The following is a 6,746-nucleotide window of genomic DNA, read 5'->3' as shown; positions in this document are numbered from 1 at the left end:
CTATCTCATGACACTCATGGCACTATCATTTTCTTTACTGTATGTATGTATGTATGCATGTATGTATGTATGTATGTATGTATGTATTTTCCATCCTCCCCCCTAAATTCCCAGGGTGGGTTACAGCATTTAAAACGTTATTAAATCACTGGACATTTGATGAAGCTGAATGTTGGAAGGTTCAGGACAGATAAAAGAAAGTCCTTCATGCAGTGCATGGTCAAACTGAGGAACTCCCTCTTGCAGGAAGCAGTGAGGGCCACCAACTTGGATGGCATTAAACAGGATTAAACAAATCCATGGACAAGAGGGCAATTGATGGCTTCTAGCCAGAATGGTTATGCTTTGCCTCCACAATTAATGGCAGCAATGTTTCTGAATACCACTTGCTGGAAAACAAAATAAGGAAGAGGTCTCTTGTGCTTGAATCCTGCTTGCAGGCTTCCACTTGAAGCATGTGCTTGGCCACTTTAAGAAGAGAATGCTGGGCTAGATAGGCCCTTGGCCGGATCCAGCAGATCTCTTCTAAAGTTCTTATAATGGAGGGAGTGGTGCTTTTGTTTGCAAAACCTAAACTTTACTCCATTGCAGGCTATTTCCCAATCTTTGCAGGAAACGTCAAACTCTTAATTGTGGTGGCGGCAGCCTCTGCTCTGGGTCTTGTGGATGGAAATGCAAACTCAGCAGACAGCAGATTTCAAGTTCCTTCAGGTCAATGTTTACATGAACCGTCTCTCCGCCAGAGCCCAGAGTGCTGCTTGTAAACGAAGGAACATCAGCAACTAAGGGCTAGGATGGTGGAAGTATCTGGGGATCTCATCATTGTCAATTTCAATAAATATTCTAAAAAACAGAGAGCGAAAGAAGGAGAAAACCAGTTATCAAGAAAGGAGATTCCATTTAAACCCCAGGCAGGGTAAGAGCTCTGAGGGCAAGAGCTGCTCAACGGTGGAATGGACTCACTTGGAAGGTGGTGGGCTCTTCTTCCTTGATAGTTTTCAATCAGAGGTTAGGGGTCCATCCATCAGGGATGCTTTAGCTGTGATTCCTACATTGCAAGGGGGTTGGAATAGATGACCGTTGGAGGACCCTTCCCACTCTACAGTTCTATGATTCTCCCTCTAGGTGTGCTCAAAGAGAGATGTCAAGGATGGAAAGCAGAAGGCAGCAACAGCTTAGTCACACTCCACAGGGGTGATCCTGAATATCATGAAACCCAACCCCAAGCTCTTTCTCCTGTGGGACGCTGATATGGACCATGTGACTTGGCAGCTCATTCTCCCATCCAGAGCGTGGTACCCAGTGAAGCATGGTTGTGTCATGGCAATGAAGGTCTAGCACTACCAAGTGAAATGTCAAGCAACAAAAAATATATATTTTAGACCCCAAATCTCAAAGGCACTCGGTAGAACTCATGGACATCTAACAAAGCTGAATGTTGGAAGATTTGGTACAGATAAAAAAGCACTTCTTCATACAGCGTGGTGTTAAACTATGGAACTTGCTGCCACAGGAGGAAGCAGTGGCCACCAACTTGGATAGCTTTGAAAGAACAAATTCATGGAGGACAAGGTTTTTCACGGCTACCAGCCTGGATGGCTCCATCATGGTCAGAGGTAGGAATGCTTCTGAACACCAGTTGCTGGAAGCCACAGGAGAGTTGCTCTTGTGCTTGGGACCTGCTTGTGGGCTCCCCTTATGTCTTTATTGATACTCCAGGTCAGAATGGAAAATCACAGGCGAATAGGAAGGGCCGATGGGGAAGGGGAGTTCAAAATAACTCCTGTTTCATTTACCTCTGCCTTTCCCCTCCATTCTCGATTTGTTTGGTTTTGTATTAAGATCTGCAGGTGTCTGGTGCGCAACAGTGGATTGGAAAATTGAATGTGATATTAATTTAATTAAAAACTGCCCTCTCTGTGTTAATCTTCTTGTCAAGTTTTAATTAAGTGCTGATAAAGGCTCAGCATGGTAGAAAGCGGGGGGGGGGGGGTTGTCTGTGTATGGATGTTTTCCAATTTTTCTCTCTGGGAGCCAAGTAGGCCTACAGCCTCTGGGTGGGGTGGGGGTGCTAGCTAGGGGAATGTTTAACTGCTAATGAGTCCCATAAGGTGAGGGAGACTGAGTGGGGAGGGTGGGGCGGAACCACCCGAACAGCATGAAAAGCTATGCCTCCTTCCTGCTAAAAGCTTCTGAACATCAGCAAATTTAAGTGGCTGTCATTTGAGGGGCTCTGCTGCTGTGGAGGTTTTTAAGTAGAGGTTGGATGGTCATCTGTCAATAACACTTTAGCTGTGCTTCCTGCATTGCAGGGGGCTGGACTAGATGGCCCTTGGTGTACCTTCCAACCCTATAATTGTATAATTCTATGATCACAGTGTTGCCATTCTGAGGGCTGTCCATACAGACAAACAAGGAATTTCAGATGGAACCCACCCCCACTCCAAAAGCCTGCTGACAGACAACCTTTGAATTTCCCTTTCAGAAGTGCCCTGGGGAGAAAACCACTTTGCATTTTATGGGAAATTCTGGAGTGTTTCAGCCATGCCTCCTTGCTGACTCTTTGGGACTTATTATGTCTATCAACGTGACAATCCTGCGCACCAGCCCTGAGCATCACTCATTATGTCTAGATTTGGCTGGCAGCAAAGGAAGACTCTCAAAATACAATAAACAGGCTGTGCAGCGATGTAGCCCAGTGGGAACGTAAGAACATAAGAAAAGCCTGCTGGATTACTATTCAGTTTGTTTGTTTGCTTGCTTGTTTCCTGAAACGTATACACCACTTGATTGTAAAAAAAAAAAAGAAAGACAAAAAACAACCACCACCCTCAAATCAGTTTATAAAAGGATAAAAGAGGAAAATCAAGAAAAAATTACAGCAGTACTTTCAAACATACAAAAGTTAAAATTCTGTTCATAACAGACAAAGCAAGCATCCCGCATAGTTAAACTATGGAACTCACCCACATAGGAGGTGGTAGTGACTTCCAACTTGGATGGTTTAAAATAAGATTGGACAAATTCCTGGAGGAGGAGAAGGCTATTGATGGCTACTAGCCATGATGGCTCTGTTCTGTTCTCCACAGCTGAAGGTATTCATGCTTCTGAATGCCAGTTGCTGGAAGACGCTGGAGGGGAAATAGCTCTTGTGCTCAGGCTCTATTTGCAGGTTTCCCATAGGCATCTGAGTGGCCACTGTGAGAAAAGGGTGCTGGACTTCAGGCCATTGGCCTGATCCAACAGTGCTCCCATTATGATGTTCTTATGGTCTTAATTGTTTCACCATGGAATACCTGTTGCCCGCCTTGGTCTCAGAGGATAAAAAGACTTAATACCAAAATGATGAATTCTTCAAAGGACCAGGAGATAATGCCACGTCATGTGGACAATATTTTTGTCGAATTCCACTGCAACATGTCTAGGGAAAAATGTGCTCCACCCACTAGCCAACACAGCCATTTTAATGGTTGCAACATTGCTGCAAAATTAGGAGCATTTGCAGCCTTTCTGTTTGTCTGCAATCTTTCATGAAGTTCATAGAATTGTAGAGCTTAAAGTGTCCCCCAGGGTCATCTAGTTCAACACCCTGCATTGCAAGAATCACAACACTTCCAACATTTCACAACTTTTAGCTCACTTCAGCTTCAAAAGCTGATTTACCCTTTGAATGTGCAAACAAACGGGGAGCAGATGTGCCTTTGGAGGTTATTTACCCAGGATAATTAATCACAAAACCCATTTATTGTTTTTTTAAAAAAGGAGGAGGAAGAATAACACAGAGAATCCGTGCAAGAAATTCTAGGAAGTATTTCTAGAAGCAAGGTGGAGAGAGCATTTTTTTTTTATTTAAGCAGCCTTTGATCTCTTGAAAGTTAACAAAATGTAAAATGTGGAAAAGTCTTGTAATATAGGAAAGCGACAAGCAAATTTTCAGGAGACAGTAAAATGCAGGGTTGGTTGTGCATGTCTTGCAGCTGAGTGGTCAGGCTGGGCCAGAACTATATAGCATTTCCCCTCTGTGTACAATTTCCCGATTGCTAGGTAACTGGGGATGGGTTTCTGTTCCTAGCAAAATTGAAACAATCCATCTTGCCTTCCGCTAAAAAAAATAATGTTTCTTCACTACAGAAAGGCCAGCATGGCTACAGCCTGAGCTCTCATTCCACACTGTCTTCAAATAAGTGGAGATGTAGAATCAAAGAACGGCAGAGTTGGAAGGAACTCCAAGGGTCATCTAGTACAACCACCTCCAATGCAGGAATCACAGTGAAAGAATCCCTGCCGGATGGAGTGCCACCCAATCTCTGCTTAAAAACCAACAGAGGAGGAATAATCCCCTTGAAAGGTAGTCTGTTCCACTGCCAAATGGCTCTTACTGCCAGAAAGTTATTCCTAATGTTAGTCAGAATATCTGTTCTTGTCATTTGAATCCTTTTTTTTTAATCCTCCTCTCCAGAACAGCAGAAATCAAGCTTGCTCCTTCTTTCATGTGACAGCCCTTCAGATACAGTGGTACCTCGGATTAAGTACTTAATTCGTTCCGGAGGTCCGTACTTAACCTGAAACTGTTCTTAACCTGAAGCACCACTTTAGCTAATGGGGCCTCCCGCTGCCGCCGCGCCGCCGCAGCGCAATTTCTGTTCTCCTCCTGAAGCAAAGTTCTTAACCTGAAGCACTATTTCTGGGTTAGCGGAGTCTGTAACCTGAAGCGTATGTAACCTGAAGCGTATGTAACCTGAGGTACCACTGTATTGTATTTGAAATGGCTGTCATGTCACCTCTCAGTCTCCTCTCCTCTAGGGTAAACATACCCAACACCCTCAACCATTCCTTGTAAGATTTGGTTTCCCCACCCTTTATTGTCTTGGTCTCCTCCCTCTGCCCCTCTTCCAGCTTGTCCATATCTTCCTTAAACTGTGGCGTCAAGAACTGGATAGAGGACTCCACATTTGGCCTGACCGAGGCAGAATCAAAGTGATACTATGACTTCCCTTGACCTGAACACTGGACTTCTGTTGATGCAGTCTAGAATAGCATTAGCCGTTTCTGCTGCCGCATCACACTGTTGACTGTTAAGTTTGTGATATATGAAGACGGTTAAACTGTGAAGCTTAACACTATTTATTTATTTCAGAAAAATTGTACACTGCTTGATTGTAAAAACAAAACAAAACTTCTCAAAGATAAAACAAAATCAGGAAGAATTCACAAACCTACTTTAAAACATTAAAAAAGTTAAAAGACTAAAACAGATTAAAATCGTAAACATCTGGGTAGGCTTGTCTAAACAGGAATGTTTTTAGCAGGCACCAAAAAGGCACCTTCTTGATCTCAATATACAGGGAGTTCTAAAGTCTGTAGGTGCTGCTGCACTAAATGATCCAAGTTCTTACAAATGTGGAACAGGTATTATGTGACACCCGTGGCAATGCCAATTCTTCTGATCAAATTGGTAGAGTGGGCACATGTGAGAGAAGGTGATCTTGAAGGCAAACTTGTCCCAATATGTTAAGGGCTTTACATATACTAATAATAACACATTGAACTTGACCCAATAGCAGATATCTGAGTGCATGTGTTATATGCTGACAAGTGTTGCAGCGATTGTGTTGCAGCATTCTGCACAAACTGCAGCTTCCAGATCAGGCGCGAGGGAAGCCCCGCATAGAGCTCATTGCATTAATCCAGTCTTGAAGTAACCAACATACGAACTACCATGAGCGAGGATTTCCTAGTCCAGGAAGTGGCCATAGCTGTCAAGCCAGTCACAGTTGTTAAAAGGCACTTCTAGCCACTGAGGCTACCTGAGCCTCCAGTGACAGAGCTGGATGCAGAAGTATCCCCAGACTCTGAACCTGCTCCTTCAGGGGGAGCACAACCCCACCCAGCAGAGGCAACAGACCAATTTCCCAGACATGGGAGCTACTCACCCACAGTGCCTCTGTTTTGCAGGATTCAAGCTCAGCTTGTTCCCCTACACACCATCCATTTCACCACTGGGTCTAGGACTAGACAGTGGCCCAGGGACTGCACAGTCTCTTCTGATTCAGATGTTGTTGAGAAACAGAGTGTCAACTCTGTGTCACTCAACCATAAAGGTAGGATAGGAACCACTGTAATACACTGCCCCCAAATCCCATTCACCATAGCTGGTTCAGGAGGATACCATGGTCAATGGTATCAAAAGCTGATAAAAGACCAAAAAGCAGGATTAATGCTCTGAAACCTGTGGCCTACCAAAACACCTAGATCCTTTTCATTTGTTCCCCATCCTATATTTCTGCATCTGATTATATCTGCCTTAGTGGAGATCCTGTCATTTGTCCCAACTGAATTTTATTTTTGTTAGTTTGGGCCCAGTTCTCCAATCTGTTAAGGTCATCTTGAATCCCATTTCTGTCTTCCGCTGTATTAGCTTCCTGCGAAATACCCCCAAAGCAGCATGAATCCAAAGATGGGGAGAAGGCACAGAGTTCAGCAATGAGGAATACTCTTTTCCCAGGGAACTTTGTGAATTCAGTCCTTTGCATCTGTCATTCAATCAATCTCTAGGGATCTGATCGACTTTCACTTCCGTTGCAAGAAAAAATGGACAGGTTTGGGCTATCGAAGGCCTCCTTCAGAACAAGGCAGCTTCGTAGGTCAAAAGGTAGAATCTGTAATAAAGGAATGTCAGTTCTTCTAAAAAGTTCTTCTAAAATAATTCGAAATTTTGACAAGGACTAGAACTCCAAATTATGTGT

At 43.8% G+C, this 6,746-nt stretch overlaps 1 long non-coding RNA gene across 1 annotated transcript; it reads left to right on the top strand.

Moving 5' to 3' along the window:
* The first annotated feature begins 1,220 nt into the window (after positions 1 to 1,220).
* Positions 1,221 to 6,522, top strand: LOC309333668. Its single transcript, XR_014152658.1, has 3 exons — positions 1,221 to 1,616; positions 4,132 to 4,348; positions 6,419 to 6,522. It is a non-coding gene; the product is annotated as an uncharacterized lncRNA (long non-coding RNA).
* Positions 6,523 to 6,746: the final 224 nt, after the last annotated feature.

The sequence above is a fragment of the Podarcis erhardii genome (assembly GCF_964252035.2).
Source record: "Podarcis erhardii genome assembly, chromosome: Z".
Lineage (NCBI taxonomy): Eukaryota > Metazoa > Chordata > Lepidosauria > Squamata > Lacertidae > Podarcis > Podarcis erhardii.
This window is presented reverse-complemented; position numbering and strand designations above follow the sequence as displayed.